Source organism: Hyperolius riggenbachi, chromosome 4 (assembly GCF_040937935.1).
Source record: "Hyperolius riggenbachi isolate aHypRig1 chromosome 4, aHypRig1.pri, whole genome shotgun sequence".
In the NCBI taxonomy this organism is placed as follows: Eukaryota; Metazoa; Chordata; class Amphibia; order Anura; family Hyperoliidae; genus Hyperolius; species Hyperolius riggenbachi.
The window spans coordinates 206818465-206836047 of NC_090649.1; the positions used below are offsets into that span (position 1 = coordinate 206818465).

General features: G+C 43.0%; 1 long non-coding RNA gene across 1 annotated transcript in view; it reads right to left on the reverse strand.

Moving 5' to 3' along the window:
* Positions 1–3283: 3283 nt before the first annotated feature.
* Positions 3284–17583, reverse strand: part of LOC137571724 (uncharacterized) — a 38454-nt gene continuing 24154 nt past the window's right edge. Inside the window, exons 4-8 of the long non-coding RNA XR_011031416.1 lie at positions 11115–11206; positions 10930–10983; positions 7606–7728; positions 3618–3978; positions 3284–3548 (exon numbers count right to left, since the gene is read on the reverse strand). This is a non-coding gene — a long non-coding RNA (uncharacterized lncRNA). The remainder of the gene's footprint in view (positions 3549–3617; positions 3979–7605; positions 7729–10929; positions 10984–11114; positions 11207–17583) is intronic.

Consider the following 17583-nt stretch of genomic DNA (forward strand, 5'->3'; position numbering starts at 1 on the left):
CATATAGTGTTATGAAATATATTAAAGGACCAAAATCACGAAAAAGTACCTTTTATTTTATGCAACTAAAATAAAAGCTAATGTGTATTTAAAAGATACATGAGCTGGGGGAAGAAAAAATGCTGACAAACTTACCTGGGTCTTTTTCTAACAGCTAGCCTCTACAGGTCTCTATGTCTCTCGCCATAGTTCCGCCTTCTACCACTCTTCTCTGGGGACCCCTTCGTAGTGGCCACCGACCCGTAGCCTGGAGCATCCTGAGCAGGCGCAGTAGTACTGCACCTGCATAGAACACAACCGCGAGCGGAGTGCGCATACTTGCACATACACTACAGAGGGACCCCAGAAAAGCAGTAGACGGCAGAACTGCAGAGAGGGACACAGAGGGGGAGATTTATCAACGCACTACCGACAGTTTTTTCTTCTTAATCTGTTCCAACAAACAGGGAGAACAGTTCTGAATGATAATAAGAACCTTCTTAAATCCTAGGCAATAGTGGCAATTTAGCATGAATTTCTAGTGCTGCACTACAGTTAAGAAAAGTGCAAATCCATACCTAAACGTGTGCAAATTAAGAAGTGCTTGATAGCAGTTCTACAGATGTAGAATTGCAGGCTAGACATGATTGCAGAGTGCAGGCTAGACATGATGTGATGTGCTCCTCCCCCCCCTGCTGAATTCCTCCTCAGAGCCTGCTGCTATCAATACAGCATGTGTGTTGGTTACCTCAGCAACAGCAATTCCCCTCACACACTGCACTGTCTGAGAGACTCCACCTAGCTCCTCCTATTTTACAACAGATTTAGAAGGAATCTGCACTATTTAATGATTTCTTAAGATGCCTGAGACAGTTCTGCATGGATTTCTAAAAACCTACCAATGTTTTGTCTCAGACACTCTTGATAACTCTGGCCCAGAAGCTTCTAGGGGCTGGAGGAAGCATTTTGTTTCCCCCAGCTCATGTATCCTTTAAGTAAGAAACTATTATGGATTTTTTCTTTTTTTAATTCAAGTATGTTAATTTTTGATTAGCACATTAGCAAATGCATTGCTTTCGGACTGTACCATATGGACAGGTATCAACTAGCTGGCAAGCTTATATTACAGTGAAAATAATGTCACATTAATGAATTTCCCAAAGATTGATTTATGTACTGTACATATTTTAGCCATATCCTTTACCTAGTATACTTACAGATCTATGCTTGTTAGTGCAGATTCCACACACCGCTAATTCAGCTGCCGTTTTCAGTGAACCCACAGTAGCATCTGCTCTAAGTAAAGGTAGCCATACACTGGTCAATTTGCCATCATATCGACCAACAGATAGATCCCTCTCTGATCAAATATGATCAGAGAGGGATTGTATGGCTGCCTTTACTGCAAATGGATTGTGAATCGATTTCTGAAAAAAATCAATTCAGCGTCTGTGTTGCTGCGCTACCCCCTCCCTCCCCCCCCACGCATACATTACCTGATCCGGCCGGAACGAGTCCCCCCGGTCTCCGCTGTCTCTTCTCCGCTCCGGGCTCCAGGACTACAGCTTCACTGAACTTCCTGTCCGGGGGGAGTTTAAACAGTAGAGGGCGCTCTACTGTTTAAACTTCCTGCCGGGACAGGAAGTTCAGTGAAGCCAGCCGGACCCGGAGCCCAGCGCGGAGAAGAAGACAGCGGAGACCGGGGACACGCGCCGGCGTAACAGGTAATGAATTGCAGCTAGCGTCGGTCGTCGGGCATTCGAACGCCGCTATCGACGCACTCCCGACCCGCCGGCGATCGAGCAAAATCTTCCACACGGACGGATCGACGGGAACGATTGATTTCGGATAGAAATCGATCGTTCTGTCAGCGTTTGTGCAACGATTTCACAGCAGATTCGATCACAGTGATCGAATCTGCTGTATATCGGCGGGAAAATCGTTAGGTGTATGGGCCCCTTAAGTCAATGCTGCTGCCTCTCATCCCCTCTGACCCTCAGCAGACAGTGCAATGTCTTTGGAGGTATTTTATTGCTGTAAAAGTTGTGTGCCCTTCACACAGGATGAGCAAGTGGGGCTATGAGGAGATCAGCACATATACCTGAGAGCCTATCCTCCACTCAACGATAGCAACGCAGTCAAATTACTAAGGTGGCACCGGAATTGGTACATACAATAATGAACAGTTTTATTAAATAAAACAAAAAGCTGGAACATGTGTATAAATCACGTTGTGGGAAACCGACTGGTGTGCAAAATACTTCACTGTACTAGAGCCACAGTATTCATTCAGAAAAATGTTAAGTCCTACATATTAGTAGAATGATGCAGTCCAGAGACATAACCACTTAGCTGAGAAATTAAAGATTCAAAAATACAGCTATGTTCAGAAACAAATCTGATTGGGTATATTCTGTATTTAGACAGACATTCCCTTTTCTTTGAGGACTGAATAAGGCAGGGCATTTTTCATGATAGTTGTCCTTTAAATCCCAAACAACATATAAGATACATGCCATAAATCAGTAACATTTTAAATTTCAAATCTATAAGATAGCATTCAGAAATGTGAGGAGGTGTGTAGTCCAGGAGTCCCAAGACTTCCTACGGATGCAGGAAAAATACAGAGAGAGACAAGGAGCCCCTTATGAGTATATTAATGTCAAGTTCTGGATAAATACAAAGTGAAGAGGTACTTACAAAGGTGGGTTGCAACAGCAGCAACCACAGTATAAAAACCAGTGAGGAAATCCCGTCCCCATTCGGGCTCTTTGTCTTCAAATGTATGGATTAAGGTCCGTACACACGCCGGACTGCAGGCAACGACGGGTCCGTCGTCACCTCCCGACTGGTGGGCATTCCAGCGACAGCCCGGCGTGTGTACAGTCTGTCTGCAGACTGATACGGCTGTTTCTGAGTGATCCGCGTGTGTACGGACCTTAACACTTCAGAAAAAAACAATTGTTTGGGTACACAAAACAAACTATTGACAGCAACCTCTAATAGCTAGGGGGCTATAAAACAAAAATCACTGGAAGGAAGAAGGCGCCCCAAAAAATAACCATGGATGTAATAAATATAAAATGGCTTACCTCTAAGAAGAAGGGGCAACGCCCATATAGGAAGGAAATTTTAATAATCAGACACAAAAATTATGTCATCATTTTTGTGTCTGATTATTATAATTTCTTTCTTATTTGGGCGTTGCCCCTTCTTTTTAGAGGTAAGCCATTTTATATTTATTACATCCATGGTTATTTTTTGGGCGCCTTCTTCCTCCCAGTAGCATTCAGAAATAAACACTAAAAATAAGTTATGAAATTGAAAATTCTTTTATGTAATTTCAAGTAGAAACATTTGTATGCTCTTATTATTCAGAAAGAAGATTAAAAAAAAAAAAATTAAAGGTCAATCATTTCAGATGCATCGTAGTCATCTGGAAATAAAAACCCTTTATATGGGTCTGGAAACGCTTGTCTGACTGCACGCACGGCACATGATGGAATTGGTTTCCTTGGTTTCCTGCAGCTTTCCTTTAAATAGCCATTCAGCCAGTTTTCCGCAGCTTTCTAGAAAAGACAATTAATTTTAGATTATACAGGAAACAACCAATATATTACACATTATATCAAATCTACCTATTGTACAGTCTGTCATCCGGATGCTCTGTAACATTTGGATGGAATCGAAAATTGCATGCAACATATTCAGGGGTAGTGCATGAGTTTATAAAGTAGTCCAACTGTTTTTCCCATCTCCTAGTTTTTCACATATTTCTTTTATTTGCTTGCAACATATCGATTCCCTTTGGGTAGGCTTCGGCATGCAATTGCCACACTTGCACCAATCAAACTTGAGAGATAATACCGTGTCTTCAGACTTTGGAGATTCACTGTAATGCTTTGTTCCTGTTTTATGAATGTCCGGCTCCTCTTGAAAGCTGGACTCCTCCTCTAAGGGTGGTAATGAGTCCCAGAATTTTTTTATGAAAGTGGCCAACTATGACAAAAAACATAATGAATGTGTTATGTTCGTAATATTTGTAAAATACACTTAAATATGTGTAAACATTTTTATTAATTTTGTACAGATAAAACAATTCTTTAGAAACTTACTTTAAAATTTAAATTTTTGTAAAAAAATTTAAACTTGGTCTTATATGAAAAATATTCACTATGGTTAACAAGATTTCTAACAAGTAGTTATATACCAGTTCAAGATAAAAAATGATAATAGAAATGGTAACTTTTTATACACAGAATCAGAATGAGGGTACCATCCACTGCAAAACAAACATTTATTGTAGTGTCGGTCCAGAAAAATCGAGCTTAACTAGACAGTAATGCAGCTACCAATAGCGTCATGTGCTTTTGTCACTGTGCCTTTAAAGCCAGTGTGGAGGTGGGTGGTGGGACACTAGGATAACCGACCGGCCGGTCAGGCAACTTGGAGGTACCAATGTTAGAGCACCACATAAAATAAATGGCATACCGCTGGGAATATCAGACTTGGAAATACTGGTTGATAATACAATGCCAAGCAGCGGTAGCTAAAGCAAAAAAAAAATCAGGGATGTAGAAAACGGAAGTAAAATCTCGAGATGCTAGCATACTACTACCACTATATAAATCACTTTGAAGGCCACATCTGGAGTATGGGATATAGTTTTGGGGCAGCACACTACAGAAAGGACATTGACCTTCTTGACAGGTAGAAAGAAAGGCAACTAAATTAATCATAGGGATTGTCGCTCTCACCAAGAAAGGTTGGACAAACTGGGCTTATGTAGCTTGGAAAAAAGCAACTGAGAGATACCTAATTACCATGTATAAATACATCAGAGGGCAATATAAAAACTTGGCAAGCTTTTTTTCTTCTTCCTTTTTACGGTTATAACGGATAAGGGGACATGTTCTGCATATGGAGGAAAAAAAATTCTTTGCCATCTATTTAGAAAGGGGTACTTCACAGTGAGTGGTTAAACTCTGGAGTATCTTGGCTCAGGAAATTGTTAGGACAAACTCTATATCTACATTTAAAGAAGGCTTTGTAATAGAACGCGGAAAAGCCGCAGCGTGTACTGGCAGCAAGGCGGCTGATTCCGCGTCCAGCGCGGCGGTTTGCACGCATCAGCGTGCGTCTGGTGTGGCTGGGTCTGTTAGTTCACACAGGTTGAGGAATGCGCGTGAGAGGCAGAACCTTTATGACAATCGAGGAGGGATCAGCTGATCAGGTTGGTCAGCTGACCTCAGAGCAAGTGGCTATTGGTTGATCACTGATGGGTGGCGCCGGAGAGCGCCGCTCTATATATAGTTACTGCTGGTCAGTCTCAGGTTGTCTGCCGTTGCGAACACTTACGTGAAAGCACTCAGACCATAGTCAGATCCCACAGTGTGTTAGAACCAGGAGGACCTGGGAATTCACACTGAGCCAGATTACTTCTGTGTTATCATTGTGTATACTTCAGACTAGTTCCAGGGTGTTGAGACCACGGACCTCACACCCAAGACTAGGGATACTGTGTACCATCAATCTATACTCCAGACTAGTTCCAAGGTGTTGAGACTACGGACCTCACATCCAAGACTAGGCATTGTTTGATATCTGTTATGACCTATTGCATTTCTGACTATCCCTCTGCTTTCTGATTCGGTACCTACGCATATCTGATTATCTGTTGCCAACCCTGCCTGCCCTTGGTTACCGAATCTGCCTTCTGTCTCTGTACCTTGTCTGCCCGTGTGTTGCCGACCTGGCTTGCCCGACCTTGAGAGCCATCTCTCTCCATTGAGAGATTAGTCTCCAGACCTGCTAGTGAGACCCACCTTCCAGGTGTCACTCAGTCACAGGTCCTTCCTGCTATTCAGCCTGGGGCTCCACTCCTTTGGAGGTCTCAGGCTGCTGGAAGGTTTTTGCACTTCCCAGAGGGAGGTATCTCCCATACTGCCAAAGACCACCTGCTCCTCGGGTGGTCCAACTCAAAGTCATTACTGTTGCACCAAACACTCACACTATATAGGTGTCCAGAGTTTAGTCATACTTGGATTATTGGTGATTCTGCAGATCATCAATAATCAGGTATATATCTGTATTCTTGGTGATACTGCAGATGACCAATAATCAGATTCTCTCTGTGTGCTGACACCGATCGTTACAGGCTTGAATTCTTTCCGTACATTGAAGGGCATCCATGGCTATAATTACTAGGTATTTCTTGGGAGAGTTCAGGGATGTATCTGACTGCCATCGGGAGTCAGGAAGGAGTTTATCCCTTCTAAGGCTAAATGGCCCAGGCCTTGTAAGACATTTTACCTTCCACTGGAACAACTGATATGTGCGGTTTTCGGACAGTGTTAGTTTCTGTTTTCTGGTTGAACTTGATGGACAGATGTCTTTTTTCAACCAAACTATGTTGCTATGTATTTCCTTTCAACCCCCCCCCCCCCCCCCTTTCCTCAGAATCCCAGGTGGCGTGCAGTCTATCCTTCCTCCCAGGAGAATAGGTCCCAGCTCGAATGGCAGAGTTAGGAAAATCCCTAACCTACAAATATCTGAAGCGCTCTGGCACATTAAGATGATATGCCATATCATACCACAATCTGGGTACCTTGTTAAAGGACCACTTTAAGGGCCACGTCATGCGCAGGCGCAGTATGCTTGTGCCTGCGCAGGACACGCTTGACGGCAGGGAAGGCGAAGAATACACGTTGCTGGGGGCCGACACTAAACTAGGCCGTGGCAGGGACTGGAGGACACTCGAGGAGCTGCAAGGGCACAGGACGGCTGCAGGGGGCTTGGGGAAGCCCCATGTAAGCGAAACTTTTTCCCCCTGGGTTAAGGTTCCCTCTAACATCAATATTTGACAATGTAAATTGATGGGGGATGCAGGAAGCTGGAAACAACCCGGAACTTTTAATATACTATGTGCATCATTTTATCTCCAATGTGAGTGCAATATTATGTTATTTCAATGTTTATTAACAGTATTACGCTATGCAAAGACGTTTGTAGTTGTAGATTTAAAGGCTGAAGGTTGCGCAGGAGGCTTGCCTGCTTAGGAATACTGCCACCTAACAAACAATATCTGCTGGTCTGTGGTCGGTCAGCCAGCGAATCTAGTGAGCAGTTTATTTTGTTATAGGTGATGGATTATCACATGTGTGTACCGTCGTAAGTTCTCATACATGTGGAATCTAGGTGGTCGGGTGCTCCTGCCTTGTAAGGACATACTACACCAAAAGTGTCTGTTTTTACTTTTTTGAGAAATGCTGATGAAGATTTAATGATTCCAGAAGAGACAATTGTACTGGATACTGAGCGTGCTTTTCTGGTCTGTCATCGTTCAGCTATTATATCTGGTGAGAAGTAATTTTGGATGATATTGTGGGATTCAGGAAGTCACATGAGGATCTGACATGATGAACGGTGAACCATAACGTGTAAGGACTATCAGATTATTTACGGGAAGGAGCGTAATTACACGCATAAAATTGCATTTGACAAAGTTAAAGCGGAATATAACCCAGTATTTCTTCTTTGCTCTAAGAGATTATTTTCAGCATATAATATACTAACACAATTTTTTTTAGTAAAACAGCATTTAAAGGGTTACATCACAGGACTGACCTTTTCTCCTGCAGGGGCAGCCCGCAATCGAACTGGTGATAAGCTTATCTTCTGTATACATTCTTCACTTGATACAATTAAGTAAACATTCTCTGGCTGTGCAGAAACTTACGCTAATGAGTCCTGAAGTGAACCACAGGTCAGAAATCACTGCTGGGTGCATTTACATCAGAATTACAACAGTTATAAATAAAACGCACCAGCAGCTTTCAAAGTAAATATACTGAACTTTGGGAAGTTATAATTTCTAAATGAATAATAACATGTGTGCACAAAAGCAAATATGATAATTGTATGGGTTATAAAAAGTAGGAAAACACATTTTTGTTGAATATTTTGCCAGAGTTTTAGGGCTTGCTCACACTACAAGAGCTTTTCTAAGTGCTTTGTGATTTTAAAAGGTCTTGCTAATGTTATCCTATGTGAGTGTTCTCACTTGAGTGATGTGATTTTGTCAAAATCCCCCATAGCATTGCATTAGCGAGGGCTTTTAAAATCTCTGGCGTTTTAAAAGTTCTTGTAGTGTGAATCAGGTCTTAAACCGCTTTAAGCTTTCATATTTTTGCTGATAAATATAAGTCAACTCAGAAAAGCTAATGGATGAACTTGGGGACCAAGAGGGGTTAATAGCTGCACTGCACAAACGATTGTAGCCACCCAGTGCATCAACTATCTACCCCAGAGCGGCGATTGGAGAAAACATATCAATTCCAGTGCTGGGTCCTCTCGTATCCTTGTCACTGAAGCCATTCAGCATGCTACAGATGAATGTCACGTGATATGCATTGGGGGTCTACAAAGGGATCATGTGCATACTGAAACTCAAAAAAATTGAATATCGTGCAAAAGTTTATTTATTTCATTAATTCAACTTAAAAGGTGAAGCTAATATACAAAATAGACTCATTACATGCAAAGCAAGATATTAAAGGCCTTTAGTTATCATTTTGATAAATCTTCTTTTGCAATTAGCTTTTGATGCTTGCCCTCCTTATAGAGGGTGTCAATTATGGTTCTCTGCACAACTGTCAGGTCAGCAGTTTCTCCCATGATTGTGATTCCTACTAAACCAGACATTGGCCTGGTGCACACCATAAACCGCTAGCAGATCCGCAAAATGCTAGCAGATTTTGAAACGCTTTTTCTTCTTTTTCTGCAGCGTTTCAGCTAGCGTTTTGCGGTTTTGTGTAGCGGTTTTGGTGTAGTAGATTTCATGTATTGTTACAGTAAAGCTGTTACTGAACAGCTACTGTAACAAAAAACGCCTGGCAAACCACTCTGAAGTGCCGTTTTTCAGAGCGGTTTGCGGTTTTCCTATACTATACATTGAGGCAGAAACGCCTCCGCAATCCAAAATCTGCAGCAGCCCGGGAGTATGCGTTTCTGCAAAACGCCTCCCGCTCTGGTGTGCAACTGCCCATTGAAATACATTACCCAAGCGGATCCGCACCCGCAAGCGGATCGCAAACCGCAGCCGAACCGCTCTGGTGTGCACTAGGCCTGAGAGACCATTTAAAAGCTCAGGAACCCTTTGCAGGTGTTTTGGATTAAACTGATGATTACTAGACACATTGGGCTCTATTCACAATCATTTTCCGCATGCGGAAATGCACTTGCGGTAAATTATTGGAGTACATATCCTGATGGGGACAGAGAGCTCATCAAACTAATCCCACAAGGGAGCTAACAAAATACAATGGGATATGAAAGTTTGGGCAACGTTGTTAATAATCATGATTTTCCTGTATAAATCATTGGTTGTTACATTAAAAAAATGTCAGTTAAATATATCATATAGGAGACACACACAGTGATATTTGGGAATTGAAATGAAGTTTATTGCATTTACAGAAAGTGCGCAATAATTGTTTAAATAAATTAGGCAGGTGCATAAATTTGTCATTTTATTGATTCCAAAACCTTTAGAACTAATTGTTGGAACTCAAATTAGCTTGGTAAGCTCAGCGACCCCTGACTTACATACACAGGTGAATTCAATTATAAGAAAGAGTATGTAAGGGGGCCAATTGTAAGTTTCCCTCCTCTTTTAAATTTCTCTGTAGAGTAGCAACATGGGGGTCTCAAAACAACTCGCAAATGACCTGAAGACAAAGATTGTTCACCATCATGGTTTAAGGGAAGGATACAGAAAGCTGTCTCAGAGATTTCAGCTGTCTGTTTCCACAGTTGGGAACAGATTGAGGAAATGGAAGACCACAGACTCAGTTCAACTTAAGGCTCGAAGTGGCAGACCAAGAAAAATCTCAGATAGACAGAATCGACAAATGGTGAAAAAAGTCAGAGTCAACCCACAGACCAGCACCAAATACCTACAACATCATCTTGCTGCAGATGGAGTCACTGTGCATCGTTCAACCATGCGGCGCACTTTACACAAGGAGATGCTGTATGCAGAGGAAGCCTTTTCTCCGCCCACAGCACAAACAGAGCCACTTGAGATATGCTAAAGCACATTTGGACAAGCCAGCTTCATTTTGGAATAAGGTGCTGTGGACTGAGGAAACTAAAAAGTATTTATTTGGGCATAACAAAGGGCGTTATGCATGGAGGAAAACAACACAGCATTCCAAGAAAAACACTTGCTACCTACAGTAAAATATGGTGGTGGACGAACAAAGCGCGCATGCGCAGTACTTTCACGCCGGCCGCCATGATGACGCGAGGCGGCCGGCGTGTGACGTAATCCGCGTCATATGCGGAAGGAGCAGCCCGACACTCGGGAGAGTGTCGCCCGGGCTGCGGCCTGTCAGCCATTCCGGAGCGGGGTGAAGAAGAGGAGCCAGGACGCCGGCGTGGGACCTCCCGACCAGCACTGGGCTGGAAAAAGCCCCTGGTGAGTACAACTTTCCTTTTTTTTCTGAGCTCGGAGTCCCTTTAAATATCACTGTGTGTGTGTCTCCTATATGATATACTTAACTGACTTTTTTTTATCCTAACAACCAACGATGTATACAGGAAAATCATGACGTTTAACAAGGTAGCCCAAACTTTCGCATCCCTCTGTATATCCATGTGTACCATGCACACACCAGCATAAGCTGTGTGCATACTGACAATAGACACAGACAAGGGAACAAGAGAGTGCACTGGATTAATCCCTGGCCACAGGGGTAAATTACAAGAAAAATTAAATACATAAATCCAAGGATACAAAAGGACCTGGCAATGGTCAGAAATGTAGGTACTAGCCCGATCATTTTGTCTAGCAAATCAGACCTAAATATCTTGACTATTAGCCAGGGATATATACTGTTGTCTGGGGTTTATTTTCAAAAGTATACATGATGGATGTTTGATAATTACCTTGTCATCCTGTATGTTAGCCTGACTAGTATGTAGGTAATTCCCAGCACCATCCTGCAAAAATATAATTTTTTTTGTCTTTTTCAACCAATAGACTCATCCTTGACATTGAAGATTTGAATAATCACATCACTGGATGTCCATACTAAGGATGAACGGACAAAGCTGAGCACCACTTGACATACCTTGGTCACAGCCTCTGGCATCGTCTTCTCCCGATACTTCCTCCTTCCGGCCGTATAAAAAGTATCAGGAGGATGTAGAGGGAACTGGAGTGCTGGAATCAGAGGTGGTAACAAAGGTGAGTTAACCCCTACTTTCACAGCCCACATCAACTAATGCTCAGTTTCAGTTTTGCCCCAAGCAAAACTGATTTTCACTTCCGCCCGCTAATCCTTAGTCCACATAAAAAAAAAATTAGAAAAAAAAAATCAATTCTAAATATTAATTGTTATGTTGAAAAGATAGGTCAACATGTTTTTTTTTTTAAACCAAAAATTCGTTTATTGGCATATTTTCAAAGGTTACAGTGAAAAGATTAGTATGATACATCAGCATTAGGTACAATGTCAATTCTGTTGCACAACATGGGAGAAAAGATACAGGTATGGTGTTGAATATACATTTACAGCTAATAGGAACGGACATAGGTACATGAACATTATTTATACAGTGCCTTCGTGGTATATCATGTAGGATATTGTTCTCCACAATTAAGGATAAATTAAATAACCACTTTAGCACACCTAATTCCCAGAGGCAAAGTATCTGTGGGTGGTCTCCTTGGTATTAATTTAGTCCAGGTTCTATCCTTCCACCTGTCCCATATTAGGGAGAATTGCTGTATCCGTTTTCTATGCATATATACTAATTTTTTAAATGCAAGTGTGTTGTCTAGGCGCCTTTTCCAGCTGGACAGTGATGGTGATTCCACAGACAGCCATTTCAGAGCAATCTCCTGCCTTGCCGCAAACAACGTCCCATTAATGAATGCTTTAATGCATGGTTGAGTATCCTCGTCAATTTGCAAACCTAGCAGGCACATTTTGGGGTCAAGAGATACTGGGCATCCCATTTTGTCGTGTAGAAAATTAACCACCTGCAACCAGAATGCCACTAACGGTGGGCATTCCCACATGAGGTGAAGAAAAGTAGGATTGCTGGTGTTGCACTTGGGGCAATTTGCATTGGAGTCAGATTTATACTTGGCCACTCTGGTGGGCGTTAAATAAGCTTGGTGCACTATATATAATTGGGTGGCCCGTTCTTTGACGCATACTGAGACTTTACGTACATTACACAAAGCATCTTCCCATTCATCTTCATCTAGATCTAAACCTGCTTCTGTCCAGTTATTTTTGGATGTTTGCGTGCGATCTATGGCTTTAGCACCAATTAATTCTTTATATATATCGCCTATTAGATGTTTTTTGGGTCCATTTTGGATCATTGTAAGTATTGGGTGTGCCATTGTTGCAACAGGAGTCTGAGCAAATTGTCTGCGGAAGGCGTGAGACAGCTGTATATAGCGAAAGTACTGGGAGGATAGTTTAGGAAATTGCTCTGTAAGCATGTCAAAAGGTTTTAGTTTGCCCTGGTGCAAAATGTGCTTCAAGAAAATTACGCCTGAGCGCTGCCAGAAAAGAGTGTCTGGGATAGTTGTGAATTCTGCCAGTGTCTTGTTGTTCCATAGTGGTGTGTGTGGATCAAGCGCCTCATTACTATATAGGGAGTGAGTCCTTTTCCATACCAGTTGGGCCTGAGCGAGTATAGTGTTTGCGGATTTCCCTGTGGGTATAGCCTGGCATAATAATTCCATTGCTACGTTTGATTTCCATGGGTCCATGCTGTATCCCAAAGCTTCCGGGTTATAGAGTCTCTCCAAGGAGAACCATGCCGACATCTGTTGAAGTTGGGCTGAGAAATAATAATATTGCATGGATGGGAGTGCTAGACCTCCAAGGCCATTGGGATTAATAAGAAGAGCATGTTTAACTCTGGCACGTCCATTATTCCAGATAAAAGCAATGAATAGGGACCTGATACGTTTAAAAATAGATAGTGGGATATGTATAGGTGACTGATGAAGAACATATAACAGTTTAGGCAAAAGGATCATTTTAATTAAATTAATTCTTCCCCCCACAGTGAGATACAGCCTGGACCAGGTTTTACATTTGGTTTGGACCAAGTTTATAAGGGGGAGGATTTCTGCCTGCATATATTGCTGGGGAGATAAATGTATTTTTACCCCTAAATATTTGAATGAACTGACTATTTGCAGCTGAGTAGGCTGTGTGCTGTCAGTGCAGGGGGGTTGATCCACATACATCACAACCGACTTACTCTTGTTTAACTTTAGCCCTGAGTAGTATCCAGCCTCCTCTATAGTGTCAAGTGCAATCTGCAGAGATGAAGCAGGGTCAGCCAGATAGAGAATAGTATCATCTGCGTACAAGCCTATTTTTTCCTCAGTAGTGCCAGTGCGGAAACCATGTATTTGGGGATGAGCCCTTATGCGGCAGGCAAGCAGTTCCACCGCAAGAGCATATAGCAAGGGAGAGAGCGGGCATCCCTGCCTAGTACCGCGCCTCAGCGGAAAAGGCTGGGATATCCAGCTGTTAGTGCATACTCTAGCGGTTGGGAGAGTGTATAATATCTTTACCCATTTTATGAAATTGTCCCCAAAGCCAAACCTGGCAAGGACCGCCATTAAGTAGGGCCATTCTACGGTATCAAATGCTTTGGCCATGTCCAGTGAGGCCACTACCCTGGACCCAGCATTGGAATGGTCAGCCTGTAGATTGGTAAAGAAGCGTCGTATGTTCATTGCCGTGTTTTTGCCCGGCATAAAGCCTGTCTGATCTTCATGTATGAGCGACAGGATCAGTGTATTTAGCCTGCTTGCTAAAAGTTTAGCCAGTATTTTTATGTCTGAGGGGAGGAGAGAAATAGGGCGGTAAGAGTCACAAAACAGAGGGTCCTTACCAGGCTTGGGGAGCACAATTATTAAGGCCTCACGCATGGAACATGGCAGGGAGCCTTTCTCAAAGGCATCATTGAAAGTTTGAAGTAATAGTGGTGCTATATTTTCGTCATATTGCTTGTATATTTCTATTGGCAGGCCGTCTAGGCCTGGTGCCTTTTTCTTTGGAAAACTAGCGATTGCAGTGTATATTTCATCTAGCGTTAAAGGTGTGTCTAAGGCCTCACACTGGTCAGGGGAGAGCTTTGGAAGGTTCGTTTCTGACAGGTATATTTCTGAGTCCGATTGAGTGGCAGCGGTGTAGGAAGTGTAGAGGGCAGAGTAATATGCCGAGAAGACCTGATTAATTTCTTGACAACCTGTCACAATCTGGCCTTGTGGGTTAGTAATGTGTGTAATGACTGGGGGGGAGTTATAAGTTTTAGATAACTTGGCTAGTAGGGTGCCCGCTCTCTCTCCCTGTTCATAAAATGCTTGCCTGTTGAAAAAAAGTTTACTTTTGGTTATTCCTTCAATGTGGCTCTTATGCTGTCTCTGCAGACTACACCAGACCTCTTTATTTTTAGGAGTAGGGTCTGCAAAGTAGCAGTCTTGGGCTTGCGAGAGGCATTGGAGCAAGTCAAGCTCCTTTTGTCTAGAGTCCCCCTTACATGAGGAGATAGCCGCTATCATTTCACCACGGAAAAATGCCTTAAAGGCATCCCAGACTATGCCTAGGTTTTCTTCATCTCTATGCCTGAATATATAGTCATCAATATGGGCGGCTATCTCCTCATGTTTATTTATAAGTTCAAGCCAGAACGGGTTTAGTTTCCAAAATTGAAAAGGAGGTTTTTGGCCCCACAGCAATTCCAGTTGGATTGGAGTGTGGTCTGAAGCCAGACGCGGCAGCATCTCCACACGTGTTACAATTGAAAGGGTGGCTGGGGTGACGAGAAAGTGATCAATACGGGATCTAGTGTCAAATGACGCGGAGAAACAGGTGTATGCTTTTGTTTTGGGGTTAAAGTGGCGCCATGAGTCTGTTAATTGTATTTCATTTATAAGGTTGTGGAATGGAGTGGGTTTATCTATTTTAGGTGGGAATCTATCAAAGGCTGGGTTGCATACGGCGTTAAAGTCCCCCATCCATATTGCATAGTGACAGGGGTGTTTAACACCGAACGCTATGCCTTCTTTAAGTATTGTCGAACAGTAGGGAGGGGGTATATATATATTTAATATTAGAATGGGGGTGCCATTTATATTGCAGTGCAAAAATAGATATCTACCCATAGGGTCAATACGGATATTTAGCAGTTGAAAGATGAGGGATTTTCTAATCAGTAGGGAGACACCTCTGGAGTACTGTGAATATGTAGAGTGAAACATCCAGCCGATCCAGCTGCGTTTAAGCGCCTGAACTTTATCACCCGTAAGGTGCGTCTCTTGGAGAGCCACCACGTCTGGCTTGTACCTGTTTAGGTAGTTTAATATCATTTGCCTCTTTAGGGAGTCATTTATACCACGTACGTTCCAGCTGATACATTTAAGAGCAGACATACCTATACCATGAAATATCTATACAGTCATATGTACAGCATAAAATTTTTTCGTTGTGACCCTGTAACCTTACACATTGTTTGTATTGGTAGTAGTAACAGAAAAACAAGAACCAAAAAGAAAGAAAGAAAAACCCTTGAACTCCCATCCCTCCCTGACCTGAGAAAATCATCAACAGGTCCTTGTACCCCTAACCAAAATTTGTAAACTTGTAAAGCAGACCTATACCTTAAATGCGGGTATTACAGTCTGCCTGGGGGAAAAACAGCTTACCTACTACTGCAGGAACACCTTAACTAGGCCCTCCCGCTCAACTTGTGTTATGCATTTGCGTATATCCCTTAGTATAGAGGCCCCCCACCACCGAAGAGAAAATACAAGTAGACAGATACCACATATATAGAACTAGCGATGTAAATCGATATAGATGGTTCTCCCTTTTCCCTCCAAACATCTTCCACATAGGCCTAGCAGCCAGCATTATATGCCACGATTTAAAGTGATTAAAAGTTAGGCATTTTATGCCAGCAGCACCACAAGGTAGAATAGCATATCCTCCGCGAGCGTTTATTGCTGTAGGTTGCATTGTAGTTGGTAGAGGAGAAAATACTTGCAAAGTTCCGGACTGTGAAGGCGAATGAACATTGCCGTTAACTGTCAGTCCAATTTGTTATTGATAAAGAAGTGTTAATTATATAATAAAAAACGCCTCACATACATTTAAAGAGCGGCTTAACAGTACCATAGTATTGCATGTTATCTTGGTTGTGTGGTAGAAGAAAGGGATGGGGAGATACAACAGTTTGTAGTGTCTCTACAGTGGCTCGGAAGTTCGTACGGGGTGGGGGGGAATAGACACACCGGGCTAGGTGGATTCTTTTAGAGGGGGCATACAGCTTTGCATGTCTGCGTGTATTACTTACAGTTTATGCCTCATTGTCTTCCCTTTGTGGCGGTAAAGCAGCCGGCGATGAAGCAGCTTTCGGCCTAGCATCCAGCCATGCTTGCGCACTTTCAGGAGTAGTGAAAAAGTGGGTGCGGTCGTCAGCTATCACACGCAGTTTGGTAGGGTATAGCATTGAGTACTCAAGCCCCTGGTCCCGGAGTCGCTTCTTAACATTGTAGAATTGGGCTCTTTGTTTCTGCAGGTCGATCGAGAAGTCCGGGTAGAAGGATAGCCTCGCGTTTGCGTATGTAACTTCTCCTTTTACACGTGCCGCCCTTAGTACAGCATCACGGTCCCGGTAATTGAGCAACTTAAAGATAAAAGTTCTGGGGGCCTGGCCCGGTTTGGGAGTCTTTGGGGACACCCGGTGCGCCCTTTCGATGATGAAGGCGGATGAAAACGCGGGCCTACCAAACAGCTCCACTAGCATCTTTTCCGTGAATTCTTCCGGGGTTGTGCCCTCTATTTTCTCCGGCAGGCCGACAATCCTTATGTTGGAACGGCGGTTTCTATTTTCTATGTCTTCCTGTCGTTCCCGGAGTGTCTTGATGTCTTGGTTAGCTTGTGAGGAGTCACGCTGTAATGGCGGCAGTTGGTCTTCCACGCGGCTTATGCGCACTTCCGACTCCGACACTCTGCTGCGTAGTGTTTGCATATCGGCTCTCAGCAAAGAGACATCTGTTTTAACTTCCTCCAGTCGTGTAGTTATAGTGGACAGGGCCATCTGACAAGAAGCTACCCCTTCCATTATCTGCTTCAGGGAAGGCTGCGGCTCTTCATCTTCCGAAGTTGCGTCACCATCTTGTTCATGCCGGTATTTGCGTAGTTTAGCTACCGCTTCTGAGCCACGTCTAGCTGTCATGTTTGGTGTCTGCCGAGTGCCCAGTAAGTGAGGGATGCAGTGCTGGCCCACACTGAGTTGTTTAGTCTAGCGAATTTCTACTAAAATCGTGGTTATAGGATTGTTGAGCGGGAGCTCCTCTCCAACACGTCCTACTCCATCCGCTTCCGGTCACGCCCCCCCATAGGTCAACATGTTTAAACAGATTTCATTTTCGGTGAATATAAAAATAAAAATTACATTTAAAAATGTTAAATTGGGAATCCTTACCCCAAAGATACAATGACCTCAATTCACTAAGCTCACCTCCTGTCTTTAATAATGTTTCTAGAGTTATCA